Source organism: Rhinolophus hipposideros (genome assembly GCF_964194185.1).
Source record: "Rhinolophus hipposideros genome assembly, chromosome: 2".
NCBI lineage: Eukaryota > Metazoa > Chordata > Mammalia > Chiroptera > Rhinolophidae > Rhinolophus > Rhinolophus hipposideros.
In genome coordinates, this window is record NC_138048.1 from 105,959,663 (window position 1) to 105,982,429 (window position 22,767).

At 38.4% G+C, this 22,767-nt stretch overlaps 1 protein-coding gene across 3 annotated transcripts in view; it reads left to right on the plus strand.

The window, feature by feature from the left end:
• Nucleotides 1-422: 422 nt before the first annotated feature.
• Nucleotides 423-22,767, plus strand: part of LOC308489149 (beta-1,3-galactosyltransferase 5-like) — a 129,407-nt gene continuing 107,062 nt past the window's right edge. For 2 of the 3 annotated variants that reach the window (XR_013992057.1, XM_081029897.1), the window contains exon 1: nucleotides 451-571. The gene's annotated coding sequence lies outside the window, so the exon portion shown is untranslated. Of the gene's footprint in view, nucleotides 572-22,767 lie in introns of all 3 variants that reach the window. The other variant, XR_013992056.1, reaches the window with a different exon arrangement.

A 22,767-nucleotide genomic window follows, 5' to 3' on the forward strand; every position in this document is an offset into this window, starting at 1 on the left:
GGGTGGGGGGCTGTTCTTCCTGGAGGCATGTGGGGTTTGGGGAATACAGGACAGCGCTGCCTTACCGGTATAGACAGTGTTTTCAGAGTTAACTCTGGGACCATCCCCTGGGAGGGCAGAGGTGAACTCAAAGAATCCACCTAAGGGGATCTGAGCAAATTCCCCGCCGCTAGTGTCTGGTGCTCAGGGAAAGATGCTCTTCCCCTCGGGGCCACGGAGGATGAACGCGGCACGGTTCCTGCCACCTCCCCCTGCGCGGGGGTCCTGCCCCTTCCAGCAGCCCTTCGCGGGCGGGCCCCCAGGCCCCAGCCGCCGCGCCCCGCGTGTCCCGCCCCGCGTGTCCCGCCCCACCGCCGGCCTCCTCACCTATCAGATTTCCCGTGGCCTCGCCGCACCGCTCCTCCCATCTCCGAAGTGCTGCGCGGAGGGGAACGCAGCGCTCAGCCTGGACCAAGCTCCTCCAAGGGCCGGCGCTGGCCGGGCTCTGCTGGCCCCGCTGTGGCTCTGAGCTCGCTGGGCTGCAGCAGGGCCGGACCCGAGGGAGAGCGGGGCGCAGGGTGAGGGCCAGGAGGTGAGGGCGCGCGGGGTAGGGGCCGCGGACTGGAGGGGGGGGACGGGAGGGGTGCGGGGCCGGAGGAGAGTGCGGGGGACGTGGGGGACGTGGGAGGTGCGGGCGCGGGGCCCAGCGGCAGTGCGTGCGGGCCAAGCAGGGGTGGTGGTCGGGGCGAGAGCTGGGGTAGCAGGGGCGCCGGGGTGGGGGTGCTGGCCGAGGAAGGTGCGGGCGCTGGGACGCCGGGAGCCGGGAGCGCTTTGACCACTGATTACTTCCCAAGACCGCAGACTTGGTCCACCTTTTTTTCTTTCTTTCTGTCTTTTTTTTTTTTTTTTTTAATATTAAGGAACAGAAAATGGTTGCAGACCAGATTTCATCACATTTGGTCTAACAGTCTATTCATTTTATTAATTATTTTTTTTTGGTAAGAAAATTCCAGTTCTACTCTCAGCAAATTTCAGTTACACAACGTAGTGTTATCGACTGTAGTCTCCGTGTTCTACCTTAGATCCTGGGGACTTCTCCCCGCGTGCCCCCTCCCCAGCCCCTGGCCACCACTTTTCTACTCTGTTTCGATGGGTTTGACTTTTGTTTTGATTCCACAGATAAGTGATACAGCGGAGTATTTGTCTTTGTATGTGTGGCTCCTGTCCCTTAGCGTGATGCCCTGTGGCTTCCTCCGGGGCGTAGGAATCTGCAAGTTTCCTTTCTTTTTTAAGGCTGCATAATGCATTGTATGTAGACACCACCTTTCCGTGATCTATCTATGCTTGCACAGACGTTTAGCTTGTTTCTATAACCTTGGCTGTTATCGTTAATGCTGCAATGAACACGGCAGTACAGAAATCTCTTTCAGAAAATGTTTTCATTTCCTTTGAATTATATACCCAGAAATGAGAGTACTGGATCATAAGGTAGTTCTATTTTTAATTTCTTGAGGAACCTCCCTACTGTTTTCTATAGTGGCTGCACCAGTTTACATTCCCACCAACAGTGCACCAGGGGTCCCTTTTTTCCATCTCCTTGTCAGCATTTGTTACCTCTTGTCTGGTGATATCCTGTTGTGTTTTTGATTTGCATTTCCCTGGTGATGAGTGATGTTGAGCCTCTTTTCATGTATCTGCTGGCCCTTTTTCTGTGTTCTCTGGAAAAATGTTCCAGTCCTCCCCCATTTTTAATTGGATTTTTATGTATTTTTTTCTTTTTTTTGCTATTGATCACAATAAATTCATTTATGAAGTGTTATCCCTACTCATACCACATACGGAAGAAGTTGTGTAGCTCTGTGGGCACAGAGCAAACATAAGAATAGGGATTTAACATCTATCTCACAGTTAAAATGAATAACCCAATCTGAAAAACCCCCGGCTCCTGGGCGCTCTGTACAGATAGTTCCCTGAAGAGCGTGGGAGTGGTGAAGAGGCTGACAGGCAATATGGTGAAATGGCATCTTTTTACGAAGGAAGGAGTGTCAGTAGTCTTGACTTCATGGAGAGGATGAGAAGGAAGTCTGTAGGTCATTCCTAAGTGCAGCGAGGTGACTTACAATTTTGTAATCAACGTTTTAGACAATATCTGTACCACTGTGTGTGTATGTGTGCGAAATATGCGTGGTAAATATGCCTGGTAAATATTGCATCCCACTTTTTTTAAAAAAGATTTTATTGGGGAAGGGGAACAGGACTTTATTGGGGAACAGTGTGTACTTCCAAGTCAATCTGAGTTGTGGAGGGTGCCATTCAGCTTCAAGTTGTTGTCCTTTCAGTCTTAGTTGTGGAGGGCGCAGCTCAGCTCCAGGTCCAGTTGCCGTTGCTAGGGGTGCAGCCCACCATCCTTTGTGGGACTTGAGGAATCGAACTGGCAGGCTTGTGATTGAGAGCCCACTGGCCCATGTCAGAATCTAACCAGCAGCCTTCGGAGTTAGGAGCATGGAGGTTAGACCGCCTGAGCCACCAGGCCAGCCCCCCACTTTTTTTTTTTTTTTTTAATCCTATGTCTGTTTCACTTGTTTTTTTTTTGTTTGTTTGTTTAGGTTTCTGACTTCTTGGGGATAAATACAGCTTTCAGTCATAGAAAGCCTTTGCAAATCTGCAGTAATGACATGTTTTGAAGTTATTTTTCACTCTTCCTTTATATCAGCATGACAAACTTTAAAAAAAAATCACCTTTTGTAAATATTAACATTCGCTCCCACCTCTGCATCTCCCTCTATGACTAGTTCTGCCCTTGCTTCATGCGATGGAGTAGAATTTAATGGAGATTGAGATCTGGGGAAGTGTCATATTACAATGAGTGCTGGGGGTGGGGAATGGCTGCTGTGTGGAGTGTCTTATAGACAGAAAATCCCTGGAGTCACATTGGGGGGTAAATGCATGTTGATTCTGCCCATCCTTATAAGTAATAAGATATTTCAGTTCAGTTATATAGTCTTGTATATGCCCGTCTTTCATGGTGTTCCTTTTTAAATAGGTACATGTAATATGTAAATTGTTTCAAAGAGAGAGCGCTTGATATCTTCCTTTTAGTGAAATAAGTCAGACAGAGAAAGACAAATTCTGTATGATCTCACTTATATGTGTGGAATCTAACAAAACAAAACAACTCATAGATTCATGATTGTCAGATTTGGGGGGCGGAGGGGTTGGCAAAATGTGTGAAGGTGGTCAAAAGGTACAAACTTCCAGTTATAAGATAAGTAAGTCCTGGGGATGTAATGTACAGAATGGTAAAAAAATATCTGTATCTGTATCTGTATATCATCTCTCTCTATCTCATCTTTCTTTTAAGGAATGGCTGCGTAACTGTTATGACCTGTTTTCTATCTTATTTTTTCTTTCTCTTTTCAAGTCAGTTCATCTTATATAGTTCCTTTGTTAGATAAATTAAAAAAGTAATTAAACTCTGACATGTGCAGAGAGGATCTCAATGTGAGGTCCATTGACATTTAGCTCCTGGAAATGCAACTCAAGAGTATAAATATATTTCACTAAGCTGTTACCTCAAAAAATTGACAAGGATAATACTATCTTTGCAAAGATTTTTCCAGACAGGGCGCCCTTTCTTTTGTAGGGTTTCTGAGTAGGTACTTTGAATATACAAGGACCACCATTAATGTCTGATTTGATTAGCTCCTACAAATGGGGTCAGGCTTCCTAGGATGGGTGACAACTTCATCCTTTTATCAGGGGACAGTGACGCAGCCCTTCTTCCTTAGTCCTGCTCCATCTCTGCAGACTCAGGCCTGTTCAGACCAATCCTGGAAGGGATTCAGGGGCTCCATGCCTCCTGCCTGGGCATAGAGTTGGCCTTGGGCTCCGAGCCAGGCACTGGTATCCCAGGGGAAGCCTTTGCCTCCCTAGTATGTTTGTCCACTTGACTGGGCTTCTGATCAGATTTCTACTTGGTGTTCCGCCAGGACTAGAACCTGGTCCTGCATCCTGGCGCCAGTGGCTATGAGATGCTGCTTGGCCCTTGTCCGCCTCTCTACCCAGCTGCCTGGGATGCTGACGAGATGAACCTGACAGACCTTGAACTAACACATCTCTGTCCCCTCGAATATAACTTGTCAACAGTTGTGAGCTCACAGCCTCATTTTTAACTGTCCCCCCCACCCATTAGGGCCCCCGGATGACCTCAGGTTCGTAACCTCCTGTGGTGTTCCGTTGACATTTCTCCTTCTGCTCCCCATGGCCTGCCTCTGTTGCCCCTCCCTGTCCCCATGAAACCCCCTTGAATGGGTGAGGGCTCCTCCCACCCTCCGAATTCTAGACTCTTCTTTGCCCTTGGTCTGAAGACAGGATTCCTTCAAGCTTTGTGGCTGGCCTCCTGCAGATGTTTTAAAAAATTAAATTTATTGAGGTAACATTGGTTAGTAACATTATATAAATTTCAGGTATACATTATAATTCGATACCTATATAGACTATTGCATATTCACCACCAAAAGTCTGGTTTCCATCCGTTACCATATATTTGACCCCCTTACCCGAATTCACCCTCCCCCAAGCCCTTCTTGCCCTCTGGTAACCCCAAGTCTGTTGTCTATCTCTGAGTTTATTTTTGTTTTGTTAGTTCATTTGTTACTTTTTTTGTTTCACAGCCCATAAGGAGTGAAATCGTATGATTTTTGTCCTTCTCCATCTGACTTATTTCACTTAGCATAATACCCTGTTGTCACAAATGGCAATATTTTATCTTTTTTTTATGGCTGGATAATATTCCATTGTATATATGTATGACATCTTTCTTATCCATTCGTCTATCGAAGGGCACTTAGGTGGCTTCCATGTCTTGGCTATTGTAACTAATGCTGCAATGTTTTGACAAGACTTTTCTTTGTCTATGAAGGGAGTGAGAGTTACCTGAGCCCGTGTCTGAAGAGGGAAAGATAGAGGGGTGACTAATATGATTTATAGAGATTTTTACAACTAAATGACCTTTAGTTGAAAATCAGAATTAGGTGATGTGAGTATTGTGTAATGAGACTCATTTGAAAAACTAATCCACCAGAAATTTCCATCTCAGTTTGAACATTTCCCCATATCCTCAATAGAAGAACAAGAACCAGAAAGTCATCTGGGACCAAGTTGGGTAAACAAAGTAGCTGATCTTCTGTTTACTCATTCAATAAATATTCATGTGGAGATAAAAGAGTTTGTGCCTGGGTTCACATCCCAGCTCTGTCAGGTACTTGTTGTGTGACCTTGGGCAAATTTCTTAACTTCTCTATGTCTCAGTTGAAATTAGAGAAAATGATAGAGGTGGTATGAGGATTAAATAGTTCTATGAATATATAAAGCTTTAGAACAGTGCCAGTGTGTCATAAGTGCTACATAAGTTATAGGTGTTATTATTAGCTGTTATTATTTGTCTATTATGTGCCAAGTCCCTTACCTTACTGAATAAGATTGTTTTGGATCAAGAATGAGATATGAAAATAAAGTAAAAAAAATCCTAGTTTTCTTTTATTGAATTAAAAAATTCCTGGTTTTAGGAGTAATTGAGGGAAAAAATGTTCCAAAAATATTCTGAGCAACAGCAGAATTGCTGGAATAAAATGACTCTCAGGGGCACGATCTTTAATTTGTTGTTTAAATTTTGGCCCCTACCTCTTTTATTTAACCTCTGGCTCTCTATAATTATCTGAAGCCATTCCTGGGCGTTACTATTTAAGTTTACAGCTCTGTCTATTCTGTTTCTGCTATTTCTAATTTGTTTATTATTTTGTGGAGGTGGTTTGGCTATTAGTGTCTGTCCTGAACTCAGCAGTTCCCTTTTTAATCTCATTCTTTTGCCTTGTCACTTCATGTTTCCTTTCTTATTTCACTGATTTCATGTTCTTAATTTTTTTGTAGCAGAAAATGATTTATTGTAACAATGATTTTTTTGGGTAGTTTACTTAGACTGTTTTCAACATTTTTAAAGCTTCAAACACATGGTAATACATAGACAGCTTTCATAATCATTGTTTAGAAGTAGGAATCATTCCAGTTTCTAATGAAACATGCAAATCAACCTCAAGGCTAAAAAAAGTCCCATCTGGGGATGGAGTCAGGGAGGGAGAAACAGCCATGCAGGGTATTTATCTTGTGCTCACAGAGTGTCACCAGGACCTAGGTGACAGCTTCTAACCCACTTGTGGGAGTATGTTTTCTTCCAGACTGGCTTCTTCACTTTTCTTTCACACATTCCCTTCCCTTTGCTTTCCCCTTCCTTTCTGTAGTAGCTGCGCATGTTTGCTCTGCTGTTTCTTTTTATGTCAAGTATATTTAACAAGGGCAGGTTCAGCTGTACCTTCAGACAGAATCTGAGTGTATTGTCCTTGATTGCATTTCTTACGTGAAATTTATTTGATTTCTTCTTAGAACTTCACTTTGTAAATTGAATATCATGTTTTGTCTGCTTTTCTGTGGATGTGAAGGAGGGAGAGATGGAGCTGGGATGGTGGATAATTATGATTGGTTGCGTTAGTCTCTATTCATTTTTCTTGTAATTTTGTTACAAGTTGCTTTCAGGGTACACTCAGGTTTCAGGTTGCCTCCAAATTCAGGACGTAGCTTAGAGGCATCACATTTCCTTTTTCAAGTTATAAAGTATTTCCAACTTTCTAAACTCTCAGAAGAGTTAGAGAATAGCAGACATAATGTTTGTGTCCATAACCCAGCTCTGTTGAGCTCTAACATTTTTCCATACTTGCTTCAAAATTAAACTATAATTCAGTGTTAAAACATCATTGAAGCCCCTCCGTATCCCTACCCCTAATCCTCTGGATCGTCTTTCTTCCCTGCTCACTCTCTTGAACTGTTATCTTTCTCGTGCATGTTTTTTATCACTACTATATAGGTGAGTATCCAGATTTAATATGGTATTATCTACCATTTTCAAGCTTTCTAAAATGGTTTTGTATTCTATTATACTACAAGTCTTTTTTAAAAATAAGTGTTCACTTTTCATTTACAGTTTACATACAATATTATATTAGTTTCAGATGTACAACATAATGATTAGACATTTATGTAACTTACAAAGTGATCACCCGGGTAAATTTAGTACCCACCTGACACTATACATAGTTATTATAATATTATTGACTATATTCCCTCTGTTGTACTTTACATCCTCAGGCCTATTTGGTAACTACTAATTTGTATCTCTTAATTCCTTCTCTTTTTTAACCCATCCTCCCAACATCCCTCCCAACTGGCAGTCATCAAAATGTTCTCTGTATCTATGAGTTTGTTTCTGTTTTGTTTAGATTGTTCTTTAGATTCCACGTACACGTGAAATTGTATGGCATTTGTCTTTCTCTGTCTGATTTACTCCACTCAGCACAATACTCTGTAGGTCCATCCATATTGTTGCAGATAGAAAGATTTCATTCTTTTTTATGGCTGATTAATATTCTACTGTATATATGTACCATCTCTTCTTTTTTTTTTTCTTTTAAAATATTGTTTTATTTTATTATTAAAGTAATATATAATCATTGCAAAATATTAAGAAAACACAGTAGAGAGAAGAAAATTATAATACTTTTATTCCATGTATTGGCAGAAATGGCAGAAACATCTATTATAACAAGCATGGCAGAAGTATCTATTATAAATATATGTACTAGATAAAGAACATATAATGTCACATATGTATACAAGTGCACGGGGGAGGTGGCTGTCCACAACTGCCCTCTGTCCACAGTCTATGATTCTAATATTTAGTAATGCAAGTTTTGCATACTCTTGCTACTACCCACTTATACAAAATTTCAGTTCTAGCAAATATCCCCAGAATCCTCAGGGAAGAGCTTATGAAATTCCCTTCACCTCTCCTATGGCCCAAGAATTATCCAGGCATGCTCTCCTGGCACGGCTTCTGTACCCCTGGGAACAGTCATACCCTCTAGGTACCACTGTCTCCTGCTCAGCTGAAGACTGGTTCCCTTGATATGACAAAGCTGCTTTATGTTTAGTTGTAAGAAGAAAATGATACCCTCCACTGACCCTCAGGATTATATGCTTTTAGCAGGTGCCATGGCAGTGCTGCTTGTGTCTTAATGGTTTGCAGGACTTTTATGAAGTACTTTTATAACACTTTTTCAAAGAGTTATTCTGATCCCAAATGACTCAGATAGGGGTCCAATGGAGACCCAGCTGGAATCACAGAATTTCTCATATCTACCACTAACCAAGCCTTTCCTACTGAATGGAAGTCAGTGAGCCTGACTTCTTATCTCAGGATGAGTCTCACAAGTACAGGCATACTTTGTTTGTTTGTTTCTTTTTAAATTATATTTTTTCTTTTATATTCCCACTTTTGGTAATATTGTTGTCTATTTCTACATATGCAATAAATTCCATTACACTGTATTTTTATTTCAAACAGCCAAGTATCTTTTAAAAATTAAAAAACAATAAAAAACAATAAATACAGTAAGAAATATTTACCTGACAACTTTGCCTTCCTTTTTGAAGGCATTGTCTAGGTTGACAAATATGTTTTTATTTTGATACTTTATATGGCCTTCCTATTGTTTTGTACTTTGCACTAATTTTATGATAAATCAACATAACTATGTATTAATGTTCCTCTGCAAACAATTTGTCTTTTTCTCTAAGGTTGTTTTTAAGATTTCTTTTAGTAATTTGTTTTCAACACTTTGACTATAATGTATCTAGGTATGGGTTTCTTTTGGTTATTTTACTTGGTATCCCTTGAGCTTGCTGCTTGGAGGATTAATATTTATTACAAAATTTGAAAAATTTTCTGTCACTATTTCTCAAAATTTTCCTTCCCCAGTTTTGCATCTGCTAATTTGCTGAATTCATTTATCAGTTCTAATAGTTTTTTTGTGTGTGGAATCTTTGGTGTTCTTTATATATAGTATCATGTCATCTGCAAATATTGACAGTTTTACTTCTTCCTTTCCAATTTGGATGCCTTTTATTTATTTTTCTTGTCTGATTGCTGTGGCTACGACTTCCGGTACTATTTTGAATAAAAGAGTGAATATGGACATCCTTGTCTTGTTCCTGATCTTAAGGAAAACACTTTTAGCTTTTCACCATTAAGTATGATGTTAGCTGTGAGTTTGTCCAGGCATGCTTTATTTTATTATGCTTTGCAGATATTTTTTTTCTATGGATTGAAGGTTTGTGCAACCCTGCATCAGGCAAGTTTATTGGTGCTATTTTTTTTCCCAGCAACATTTGCTCACTTTGTGTCTCTCGGTCACATTCTGGTAATTTTTGCAGTATTTCAAAATTTTTTTGTTTTATTTTTTTATTTTTTTAATTAATTTTATTGGGGTGACAATTGTTAGTAAATTTACATAGATTTCAGGTGTACAATTCTGTATTACATCGTCTATGAATCCCATTGTGTGTTCACCACCCAGAGTCAGTTCTCCTTCCATCACCATATATTTGATCCCCTTTACCCTCATCCCCCACCCCCCACCCCCTTACCCTCTGGTAACCACTAAATTATTGTCTGTGTCTATGAGTTTTTGTTTCTCATTTGTTTGTCTTGTTCTTTTTGGTTTATATACCACATATCAGTGAAATCATAGGGTTCTCTGCTTTTTCTGTCTGACTTGTTTCACTTAGCATTATTCTCTCGAGATCCATCCATGTTGTCACAAATGTTCCTATATCATCTTTCCTTAACGCCGAATAGTATTCCATTGTGTATATGTACCACAACTTCTTTATCCATTCATCTATCGAAGGACATTTTGGTTGTTTCCATGTCTTGGCCACCGTAAACAAAGCTGCAATAAACATTGGCGTACATGTGTCTCTATAGAGAAATGCTTTTATATTTTTGGGGTAGATACCCAGGAGAGCGATTGCTGGGTCATATGGTAATTCTATTCGTAATTTCTTGAGGAACCTCCACACTGCCTTCCATAGCGGCTGCACCAGTCTGCATTCCCACCAACAGTGTATGAGAGTTCCTTTTTCTCCACAGCCTCTCCAACACTTGTTACTATTTGTTTTGTTGATGAAAGCCATTCTGACAGGGGTGAGATGATATCTCATTGTGGTTTTCATTTGCATTTCTCTGATGATTAGCGATGTTGAGCATTTTTTCATATGTCTATTTGCCATTTGTATATCCTCTTTGGAGAAATGTCTCTTCAGGTCCTCTGTCCATTTTTCAATTGGGTTGTTTGTTTGTTTGTTGTTGAGTTTCATGAGTTCCTTGTATATTTTGGATATTAGCCCCTTATCAGAGGAAATGTTTGCGAAAATCTTCTCCCATTCAGTTGGTTGCCTCATTATTTTGTCAATAGTTTCTTTTGCTGTGCAGAAGCTTTTCAGTTTCATATAATCCCATTTGTTTATTTTAGTTTTTACTTCCATTGCCTTTGGAGTCAAATTCATAAAATGCTCTTTGAACCCAAGGTCCATAAGTTTAGTACCTATGTTTTCTTCAATGCAGTTTATTGTGTCAAGTCTTATGCTTAAGTGTTTGATCCATTTTGAATTAATTTTGGTACATGGTGACAGATAGCAGTCCAGTTTCATTCTTTTGCACGTAGCTATCCAATTCTGCCAGCACCATTTATTGAAGAGGCTGTCTTTCGTCCATTGTATGTTTTTAGCTTCTTTGTCAAAAATTATCTGTCCATATTTATGTGGTTTTATTTCTGGGTTCTCAATTCTATTCCATTGGTCTATGTGTCTGCTTTTCCGCCAATACCAAGCTGTTTTGATTATTGTAGCCCTGTAGTACAAGGAAAAATCAGGGAGTGTGATACCTCCAGTATTGTTCTTTTTTTTTAATATTGCTTTGGCTATTCGGGGTCTTTTGTGGTTCCAAACAAATCTGATGATTTTTTGTTCTATTTCTTTAAAAGATGCCATTGGGATTTTAATGGGGATTGCATTAAATCTGTATATGGCTTTGGGTAATATGGCCATTTTAACTATGTTGATTCTTCCAATCCATGAGCACGGAATGTCTTTCCATTTCTTTGTGTCTTCTTCAATTTCTTTCAAAAATGTCTTATAGTTTTCAGCATATAAATCCTTCACATCCTTGGTTAAGTTTATTCCTAGGTATTTTATTCTTTTTGCTGCAATTGCAAAAGGAATTGTTTTTTCTATCTCTTTTTCTGAGATTTCATTGTTGGTATATAGGAAAGCAATGGACTTTTGTACGTTGATTTTGTAGCCAGCAACTTTACTGTATTCATTGATTGTTTCTAATAGCTTTTTGGTGGAGTCTTTAGGGTTTTCTATGTATAGCATCATGTCATCTGCAAAGAGTGACAATTTAACTTCTTCATTCCCAATTTGGATGCCTTTTATTTCTTTCTCTTGCCTGATAGCTCTGGCGAGGACTTCCAACACTATGTTGAAAAGCAGAGGTGATAGGGGACAACCTTGTCGTGTTCCTGAACGTAGAGCAAAGGGCTTCAGCTTTTCACCATTAATTATGAGGTTAGCTGAGGGCTTGTCGTATATGGCCTTTATTATGTTGAGGTATTTTCCTTCTATACCAATTTTAGTAAGTGTTTTAATCATAAATGGATGTTGTATCTTATCAAATGCTTTTTCTGCATCAATTGATAGAATCATATGATTTTTGTCCTTTATTTTGTTTATGTGATGTATCACATTGATGGATTTGCGAATGTTGAACCATCCTTGGGCCCCGGGGATGAACCCCACTTGGTCGTGACGAATAATCTTTTTAATGCATTGTTGTATTCGATTTGCTAGAATTTTGTTTAGGATTTTAGCATCTGTATTCATCAGAGATATAGTTCTGTAGTTTTCTTTTTTTGTGTTGTCCTTACCAGGTTTTGGTATCAGGGTAATGTTGGCCTCATAAAATGAGTTAGGGAGTACTGACTCTTCTTCAATTTTTTGGAAGAGTTTGAGCAGGATTGGTATTAGATCCTCTTTGAAGGTTTGGTAGAATTCACTGGTGAAGCCATCTGGTCCAGGACTTTTGATTTTGGGAAGGTTTTTGATGACTGATTCAATTTCCTTACTGGTGATCGGCCTGTTAAGATTTTCCAGTTCTTCATGATTCAGCCTTGGAAGGCTATATGTTTCTAAGAACTTGTCCATTTCTTCTAAGTTATTAAATTTGGTGGCATATAGTCCTTCATAGTATTCTTGGATAATCCTTTGTATTTCTGTGGTGTCCGTGATAACTTCCCCTGTTTCATTTCTGATTTTGTTAATTAGTGTCTTCTCTCTTTTTATCTTAGTGAGTCTAGCCAAGGGTTTGTCGATTTTGTTAATCTTTTCAAAGAACCAGCTGTTTGTCACATTAATTTTTTCTATTGTCTTTTTGTTCTCTATTTCATTTAGTTCTGCTCTGATTTTTGTTATTTCCTTTCTTCTGCTGACCTTGGGTTTCGCTTGTTCTTCTTTTTCTAGTTTTTTAAGGTGTAACATGAGGTTATTTATTTGGGATTTTTCTTGTTTCTTGAGATAGGCCTGTAATGATATAAATTTCCCTCTTAAAACTGCTTTCGCGGCATCCCAAAAATTTTGGTAGGATGTATTTTCATTGTCATTTGTTTCTATGTATCTTTTGAGCTCTCCTCTAATTTCTTCTTTGACCCAGTCGTTCTTTAAAAGTATGTTGTTTAATCTCCATGTATTTGTGTTTTTTCCTGCTTTCTTTTTGCAGTTGATATCCAATTTAAAGCTTTTGTGATCAGAGAATATGGTTGGTATGATTTCAATCTTCTTAAATTTGCTGAGGCTGATTTTGTGTCCCAATATATGGTCTATCCTTGAGAATGTTCCATGTACACTAGAAAAGAATGTATAGTCTGATGTTTTAGGATGAAGTGCTCTATATATGTCAATTATGTCCAATTCATCTAATGTGTCATTTAGGGCTGCGATTTCGTTATTTATCTTCTGTTTGGATCATCTATCCATAGCTGTCAATGATGTATTTAAGTCCCCTAGTATAATTGTGTTTTGGTCAATTTCTCCCTTTAGTTCTGTTAGTAGTTGCTTGGTATATTTCGGTGCTCCCTGATTGGGGGCATAAATATTGATGACTGTTATGTCTTCTTGTTGTATAGTCCCCTTTACCATTATGAAATGTCCATCTTTGTCTCTTGTTATCTTTTTCATCCTGAGGTCTGTTTCATCGGAAATCATTATGGCTACACCTGATTTTTTCTGGGTACCATTTGCTTGAAGTGTCAATTTCCACCCTTTCACTTTGAGTCTATGCTTGTCCTTGTAGCTGAGATGTGTCTCTTGTAGGCAGCATATGGTTGGGTTTAGTTTTTTGATCCAATCTGCTACTCTGTGTCTCTTTATTGGTGAGTTCAGTCCATTTACATTCAGGGTGATTATTGATATGTGAGGATTTCCTGTCATTTGTTTGAATATATTCTCTGTTTCCTTCCCTCTTTCTTCTCCTTCTGGTATACCCATTATTCTTATATTGCTCTTTCTGATGGAGTCAGAAAGTTCTTGTAGAGTTCTTTCATTTCTTTTAAGTCTCAAGTCTCTTTCTTCTTCCCTCTGTGTAAATTCCAGGTTCCTATCTTCGATGTCACTGATTCTTTCCTCCATCTGGTCAACTCTACTACCTAAGCTGGATATTTTATTGTTAATTTCTTCTATTGAGTTCTTAATCTCCAGAAATTCTATTTGGTTCTTTTTCAAGATTTCAATCTCTTTTGTAAAATGCTCATGGTGTTCTTTGATTGTGTTTCTGAGTTCATTAAACTGCCTTTCTGTGTTTTCTTGCATCTCGTTCAGTTTTTTCAGAATTGCGATCTTGAATTCTCTGTCATTTAAATCACAAAGGTCCATATCTCTAAGTTCCTTTTCTGGAGACTTTTCACTTTCTTTCTGAGCTATCTTGTTGCCTTGGTTATTCATTGCAATCACTGATTTACTATTTCTCTTCCTAGACATCTACAGGAGTGTCTTCTGCAACAGGTTGATAGGTATGCGAAGAGCTTTTGGAGTTCCAAAGCTCTTTCTGCCCCAGATTCAGAGCCCGTTTGTTTCAGCAGTTCTGTTTACTCCTGCAGGGATCCGCCCAGATAGGTGGGGCCAGGGGCGGGGTGAGTTGTGAGAGGTGGCCCAGAGCAATGGCGGTGACCACCACCACAGCCAGTCCTGCTTCCACAGCTCCCTCCCCTTTGCCGGAACTAGTTGAGCTGCGAATCTGTGTCTGTGGTCCACAGTTCTCAGAGCAGCAAATATTCTGTCCTTTGATCTGACACTGCTACTTTATCGCTTCTAGCACCGGGCAGGGGGGGCGGGGCGAGCTCTGGGAGGGTAAGGAGGGCGGCTAGTCTCCGTGCCTAAGGCTTCCATTCTCCGCTCGGCAGTGAGGGCTTAAACCACCGATTTCAGCCCTCTTCCCTCAGTCTTTGCTCCGAGGTCTGCCGTGAGCGAGCCTTGGGTTCAGCGGTTTTGTATGCTGCCCCCTCAGCCCTGTGGGCCGTAAGCGGAGCCCTAGCAGTCCGAGTCCTTCCCTCTCCCGCAGCGGCAGTAGTTCCGGGAGCAGCGGGCTCCGAGCACTGAGCTAGGTCTGTGTCCTGCGCCCGCGCGGCTCCGTCTCCGCACTTTTCTCCCTCCTCCCCCGCTCGCGCGATTCACCCACCTGGAGGTGAATTCAGCAGTGGGCCTCTTCGTCTTGCCTGTCTGCTGTGCAAGGAGTTTTTTGTGGAGTTATTGTTGTCCGATTCGTTGTAAATTCCAGGGGAACGTTACAGAGCCTCACCTCACGCCGCCATTTTTTTTTCTTTTTCGTCTCCACCATCTCTTCTTTATCCATTCATCCATTCATTGACACCCAGATTGCCTCCATATCTTGGCCATTGTAAACAATGCTGCAATGAGCACATGTCTTTTTGAAGTAGTGTTTTGGGTTTCTTCATATAAATACCCAGAAGTGGGATTACTGGGTCCTTCTTTGCCTCTTGTTATAGCCTTTGTTTTAAAGTCTATTTTGTCTCCACTTTTATTTTCTTTTTGTTTCCCTTTTCATGAAATATCTTTTTCCCATCCTTTTACTTTCAGTCTCTGTGTGTCTTTTGATCTGAAGGGGGTCTCTTGTAGACAGCATATGTAAGGGTCTTGTTTTCTTATCCATTCAGCTACCCTATGTCTTTTGATTGGAGCACTTAATTCATTTACATTGAAAGTAATTGTGGATAGATATGTAGTTATTACCATTTTATTATTCTTATTTTTGATCTTTTTTCTTTTTAAAAATGTCCTTTTAACATTTCTTTGTAATACTGATTTGATGGTGATGGACTCCTTCATCACCCTTTTCTTGTCTGGGAAGCTCCTTATCTCTCCTTCAATTCTAAAGATAGTTTTGCTGGGTATAGTAATCTTGGTTGTAAGTACTTGCTTTTCATCATTTTGAATATTTTGTACCAATTTCTTCAGTCCTGCACATTTTCTGTTGAGAAATAAGCCGACAATCTTATGGGAGCTCCCTCGTAGGTTAACTAACTACTTTTCTCTTGCTGCTTTTAAGATTCACTCTGTCTTTAACCTTTGGCATTTTTATTATGATGTGTCTTGGTGTGGGCCTCTCTGGGTTCATCTTGTTTGGGACTCTGCTCTTCCTGGGCTTGTATGTCTATTTCCTTTGCCAGATTAGGGAAATTTCTGTCATTTCTTCAGATGGGTTTTCAATTTCTTGCTTTCTCTCTCTTCTCCTTCTGCTACCCAAATGTTGTGAATGATGCTACACTTGATGTTGTGAGGCCCCTTAAACTATCCTCATGTTTTTGGTATTCTTTTTTCCTTTTGCTGTTCCAATTGGGTGTTTTCTGCTACCGTTCTCCAAATCACTGATTTGATTCTCTGCTTCATCAAATCTATTGATTCCATCTAATACATTCTTTATATCAGTTATTGTAATCTTCATTTCTGACTGGTTCTTTTTTATGTTTTCTATCTCCATTTTTATGTTTCTGTTCTCTTTGTTGAAGTTCTACCTGAGATCACTGAGCATTCTTATAAGCAGTATTTTGAACTCTGTGTCTGGTAGATTGCTTGTCTCCATTTTGTTTAGTTCTATTTCTAGAGCTTTGTTCTGTTCTTTCATTTGGGACATTTTTTTTGTCTCCCCATTTTGGCTACCTCCCCATGTTTGTTTCTGTGCATTAGGGAGGGCTGTTATGTCTCCTGGTCCTAGTAGAGTGGCCTTTTGTAGTTGGTGTCCTGTAGGGCCCAGTGGCATAGTCTCCCTGGTCACCTGAGCTGAGTGCTCCAGTTGTGCCTCTTGTATGGGTTGTTTGTGCCCTCCTGTTGTAGTTGAGCCTTGGTTACTATTTGCACATTAATGGGAAGACCTGACCCTCAGGCTGTTTGGTTTTAAGGACTGGTTATGACTATAGTGGAGCAGCTGTGGTACAGAGGCTGACCCGATGGAGTAGGATCCACTTTAACCGGTCTCTGGTGCCTGCCCACTTTGGGTGTGTCATTTGTGGAGGTGGCCTTGCAGTGCTCTAGAGTGGTCTGGGTCACTAGGTGTGCTGGTCCTGGGGCCTCTTGCGAGGGGTTCCACCATAGGCCAAGTTCAGCTATAGCCTGTTCCCTGCCTGAGGCCACCTGGCATGATCCACAAAGTAATTCACAGATGGCAACCACCTACACAGGGCTTAGAGGTGCCTTGGAGAGGCCAAGCTGTGAACAGAGGCTGGCTGCTGCCAGTGCTGTGCTTGGGACTGCTTAGTAAGAGGTATGGGGCAAACTGAAGTCAAATGCTGCTTGTTTAGGGTTTGTGAACCTCTGAGGGACCAATCTTGACGTTTCTGTATGTCCTTAATTGCAAGACTTCTGTTCAGCTAGACTTCAGGTGATTCTCAATGATGGTGGTTGTGCAGTTTACGTAGTTGTAATTTTGATGGGGTTGTGGGATGTGGCAAGCATGTATAGCATTTATGAACTCTGCCATCTTCATACTATAACTCTTTTTCATTCATTGTGTTTTTGAAATTTATCTATGTTGAGACATTCAGCTCTACTTCATTGGAGACCCATGTGGTTTTCTTTTAGAGTATGTATCTAGAAAAGAATAATTGGGTAAAAGGACATGTATATCTCCGTCTTTCCTAGATACTGAAGAATATAATTCAGTAGCTCAGTGTCTGTTTCTCCACAACATCACTAGCACTTAGAATTATTGGATTTAAGTTTGTATTAATATGTTGGGTATGAAATAGTATCTCATTGCTTAAATATGCATTTGCCTGATTCTAGTACAACATCTTTTCATATATGTATGTAAATACAATTATATATCTATATCTATATCTGTATCTATATATCTATCTATATTTATCTGTCTATCTATCTATCATCTATCTATCTATCTATCTATCTATCTATCTATCTATCTATCTATCTATCTATATTGTATATCTGTCATCATTCTTCTGTGAATGGCCTGTCATATATTTTGCTTATATTCATTTGGGGGAATATTTTTCTTACTGATTTATAGAAGTTCATTTAGAAAGTTTAGATCCTCATTTTAGTAATATACATTGCAAATATCTACTACTAGTCTGTGGCTTGCATTTTTATATTTTGTTGATCAGTATTTTTTCATTTTTAATTTTGTCAAATGTAACAAATTTTCATTTATTGTGTTTGTTTTCTTCTGTCTTAAGAAATTTCCTACTACTTTAATGTTTTAAAGATAGTCTTATATTTTCTTCTAAAAGTTTTCAAGTTTTTGCTTTTTACTTTCAGGTGTTTAATCCTCCTTGGATCTATTTTTGGTATATTATGAGCTGGGGATTCAAATTTATTTTTTCCATATGAATAGTCAGTAGTCCCAGATCATTAATTCAATAGTCAATCCTTTCCCTGGTGATTTGTAACACCATTTCTGGCATAAATGTGTAGATTGATTTCTGGACTGTCTGTTCTGGTTTATTGGTTGTCTTGGTCTGTTCAGGCTGTCATAACAAAGTACCACAGACTGGGTGGCTTCAATAACATAAGTTTATTTTCTCACAGTTCTGGGGGCTGGAAGTGAGAGATCAGGGTTTCAGCATGGTTGGGTTATGTTGAGAACTCTCTTCCTTGCTTGCAGTTGGCAGCGTTCTGGCTGAGTCCTCACATGACAGAAAAAAAGAGAAAACGTGAGATCTCTTCCTCTTCTTATAAAGCCATCAATCTTATTGGATTAGAACCCTACTCTTATGACATATTTAATCTTAATTACATCCTAAAAGTCCTACCTTCAAATATAATCACATTGGGGTTAGAACTATTTTTGGGAAACACAGTTCAGTTCATAACTTTGGTCTATTTGTATCTCACATGTACCTCATTGACTTAATTAGTATAGCCTTTTAATAAGTCATGATATATTGAGCAAGTTTTCCCACCTTGTTTTTCTTTATAATGGATTTAGCTATTTTTGGTCTTTTGTTCTACATATGAATTTTAGGTTTATTTGTTATGCTTAGTTCAGAAATTTATGGGTTTTTTTGGGGGGGATTTCTATTCTATTTTGTCATGGGTGTGTTTGTTTCTGCCCAAATACCACAGTTCTTTAATTGCTCTGTCTTTATATGTCTTACTCTGGAAGGGAAAGATTCCCCGCCTTATTCTTTTAAGTCATTTTTCCAGATCTTTTAGCTATGAGGAGAAATGGTATCATATTTATGATATTGCATCTTACTATCTATGAACATGGTATGTCTATATATAGTTCACATCTCTTTTATTTGTTCTTTATTCTATTTTTATGTTGTTCATTGAATGTTATTTAAAGAAGTCTTGTACATCTTTAGTTAGAGTTAGTCCTTGATACCTTTTTTATAGTTTTGGTGCTTTTGTGAATGAGATTTTTGTAGCTGACTTTAAAATCTTTATTTTGAAATAATTCTAGGTTTATGGAAAAGTTGCAAAAATTGTTCAGAGAGTTCCCCTATAGATTTCACCTAGCTTCCTTTTTACATAGTTATGTAAGATGTTAATAATAATTCAATTACTGAGATCAGGAAATTAACATTGACATAGTACTCTTAATTAATCTTCAGATCTCAGTTGAATTTTGCCTTCCCCCCCTCCCCCACCACTGCTAATGTCATTTTTCTTGTTCTGGATCCCAGTCAGAATCCCATATTGTATTTGGTTGCCACGTCTCCTTATTTATTTTTACTTTGTAATAGTTCTTCAGTTTTTCTTTGTCTTTCATGAACTTGACATTTTGAGAGACTCCAGGGATGTTATTTTTTAGAATGTGTCTCAATTTGGATTTGCCTGACATTTTCTTATGATTAGGTTGAAGCTATATATTTTTAGTAATAATACTACAGAAACTTGATAAATTATTTTATTGATTTCAAGAGTTTATGTGTAGAGTCTCTTGAATGTTTTACATAGACAATTGTATTAGATATTATGGTTATCTGTCTGTCTAGCATGTGGGAGGGTTTTATTTCCCTAAACTTTTGAAGTTAGGCATGGGCATAAGACTTTTTCTGACCCATGAAATGGGAGCTTAAGTGATGAAGGCTGAGAGATTTAATTGCAAGTGCTTCATTTTCCAGCTCTCTTTGCTGTCTTTGTGTAAGCACGTAGTGATATGAACATGTCATCAGATCAAAATGCCATAAAATAATTAATCAATATTTGAAGGACAGCTGCCTTCAAAAGTAGCCTGGATCAACAATGGACTTTGCTTAAGTGATAATAAACTTTTGCAGTGTTAAGATCTGAGATTAAGATAAATTTTTACAATGTTAAATCAAATAGTCTAATAACCTAGACTATTTGGTCTGATACATATTGTTTGTAAATATGAGTAGCATAATTTCCTCTCTCCCAATTCTTATATCTCATCTATTCTGGTCTTATTGCATTGGCTGTGACCGTTAGTCCAGTGTTTAATAAAACCAGTGATAATAGACATTGTTGTCTTGATGTTGACTTTAATGGGAATTCTTTTTGGTTTCAGTATTAAGTATGTTGTTTATGTTAAGTGTTTGATGAATACACTTTGTCAAATTAAGACAGTTCCCTTTGTTAAGAATTGTATTTTACTTTTTTTTGGTTGTATCTTTTGAGATAATTATGTATTTGTTTTCTCTTTTAATTTACTCCTACAATATATTTCCCTCCCCTTTCTTCCACCTCCCCCCCACTCCAGTTCAAGCTGTTGTTTCTCAGTCTAGTTGTGTAGGACACAGCTCCCTGGCCCATGAGCTGGTACTATGAGCCTTGCACTCCCCCTGGCTGAGGCAGTCAGTAGCCAGTCATTGGTCGGCTGCTCACAGCATCTCACGGCAGCTCTCACCGTCTGCTGGCTGCTCATGCTGGCTGCCAACCACTCACACTGGCCACCGACCACTCACAGCAGCCCACAGCAGCACACAGCAGCCCACGCCAACCTCTGGTTGCTCATGGCAGCCCAGCTCCAGGGAGAGCTGTTGTTCACAATCTTAGCTGTAGAGGGCGCAGCTCACTGGCCCATGTGGGAATTAAACCGGTGACCTCAGCATTAGGAGCACAACGCTCCCCACTTGAGCCACCAGGCTGGCCCCTGCTACAACATATTAATAAAAATGTTATTTAGGAACTTTACATTTATAATTGAAAGAGATAGTTGTTCACAATTTTCTTTTTCTTTTACTATCCCTGTCTGAAGTTGAGAATTTTTTCTGTTTTTCTTAAACAGCTTGTACAAAAGAAGGATTAATTTTTGTTCCTTTAACGTTTAGTAAAGTTGACCCCTATATCTTTTTTTGCTGTTGTTATTAAGGGTGGGGACAGGTAGAATTTAAATTACAGACTCGATGTCTTTAATTATTTGTTTATTCAGGTTCTATTTCTTCTTCAGTGAACTTTGTTATTCATAGTTTTGAAATTTATTAGTATAAAATTGTTCATAATTTATTATGATTTAGTTTTTTAATTTTTCTGTGGTTGTGGACCCTTTTAATTTTTAATATGATTTACCTTTGCCCCCTTTCTCTTTTTTGGTTAAATTTTGCTAAAAATTTATTTATTTTTTTAGTTTTTCTAATAAACAGTTTTTAAGTATGTAGATATCTTCTTTGTTTTATTCTCGATTTCATTTTTTTCTACTTCTTTGCTATTTACATCCTCATTTCTCTCCTTTCTTGCCCTTTTAATGTTTATTGTCTTTTTTCTTGAATTACATAATTTATTATAAATCTTTTTTTATCTATAAATTTATTCCTAAGTAATTCTTAATTGCATTCCACAGGTTTTGACCAGTTGTTATTTTACTGTTATTTACCTTAAAATATCCATTGTCTTTCCCTCTTTAATTGATAAATTATTTCATGTATATATTTAAAAGTTTCGAAACATACATTTTTTTCTCATTGTGTTTTATGTTGAGTTTTAATATCTATAATTTGTACATGTGCAATTACAAAGAATGCTTATTCTCTATTTGTCTACATAAACAAAGTTTATTAGTTTTCTTCATCAATTCATTATTATTACATTTTTTTTTGGTTGGCTTGTGCTATACTTTCTGAGAAGAATGTGTAAAAGTACAATTTATCTTTGTAATACTGTCAGTTTTTGTGTTATATGTTTTGAGGTGATGTTGTGAGAGGCTTACAAGTTTATCAAGGCTCTGTATTATAAAATTATATGATGAATCATATGTGTCATATTGATGGTTTTGGCTTGAATTCTCTTTTATCTCACATAGCTGTAACTAGCGATCTTATAGCCACCCCCTCCCTGCTACTTGAAAGTATCTTTCCCTTTTGTCTTTGTACCTTTATTTTGGGTATGTCATTTGCACCTGCATATAGATAGATTTTTTTTGGCCAATCTTACAAATTTTGTTTTTAAATAAAATTTTGTTTTTAATCCATTCATAATAAGTGTGATTTCTTAGGTACTTGGACTTAATTCTATAATCTTATGTGTTTTTACCAATTTTTTCCCCCACTTCTTTTTCCTTCATTTTTTTGTCTCCTGTTGAACTGGGAAGGTTTCCTATGTTCCCATTTTCTCCATTTGCTGGTTTGCAAGCTACAGACTTTATTTCCATTCTTTTAGTGATTATCCTTAATTTTGAGTCATGTGTTTTATCCATGTATAATTTAAAGTTTTTCAGTATTTCTGTCATTCTTGCTATCATGACAAGAACTTTAACACACTTGAGATATCAAACAACATCTCTCCTTTATTTTGTAACTGTTGCCTAGTGTTTGGATTTAACTTTTTAAACATGAAAATTTAGTTATTTTTATAGACATAAATTAACTAAATTTAATCATATAACTGGTCAATTTCTATGCTTATTGTTGTGCTTTATATTCCCTGACAGAGGCGCTGGTTTGTACATCTTGCTGAAGTGCAGCCATTAGTAATTCTTTTAGTGAGGGTAATGGCTGGTAAAACTGTCTTACGACTTATGTGTTTGAAAATGTCTTAATTATGGCTTTACTTTTGCATGTTAGTTTAACTGGGTATAATATTCTAGATTGGCAATTATTTCCCTCCAGCATATTGGATAACACTCCATTATCTTCTAACATGAGAAATTTCTGTCAGTCTAATTTTCAGGCTTTTGTGGCTAATTTTCCTTTCTCTCTGATAGCTTTTGAGACTTTCTTCTGATCCTTGATGTTCTACAGTTTCACAGTGATGTGTTGAGGTGTAGAATTATCTTTGTCATGCTGGATACTTAAGGGGCAGTTTCATTTGAAGATTCATATCTTCAATTATTGAAAATTCCCAGCT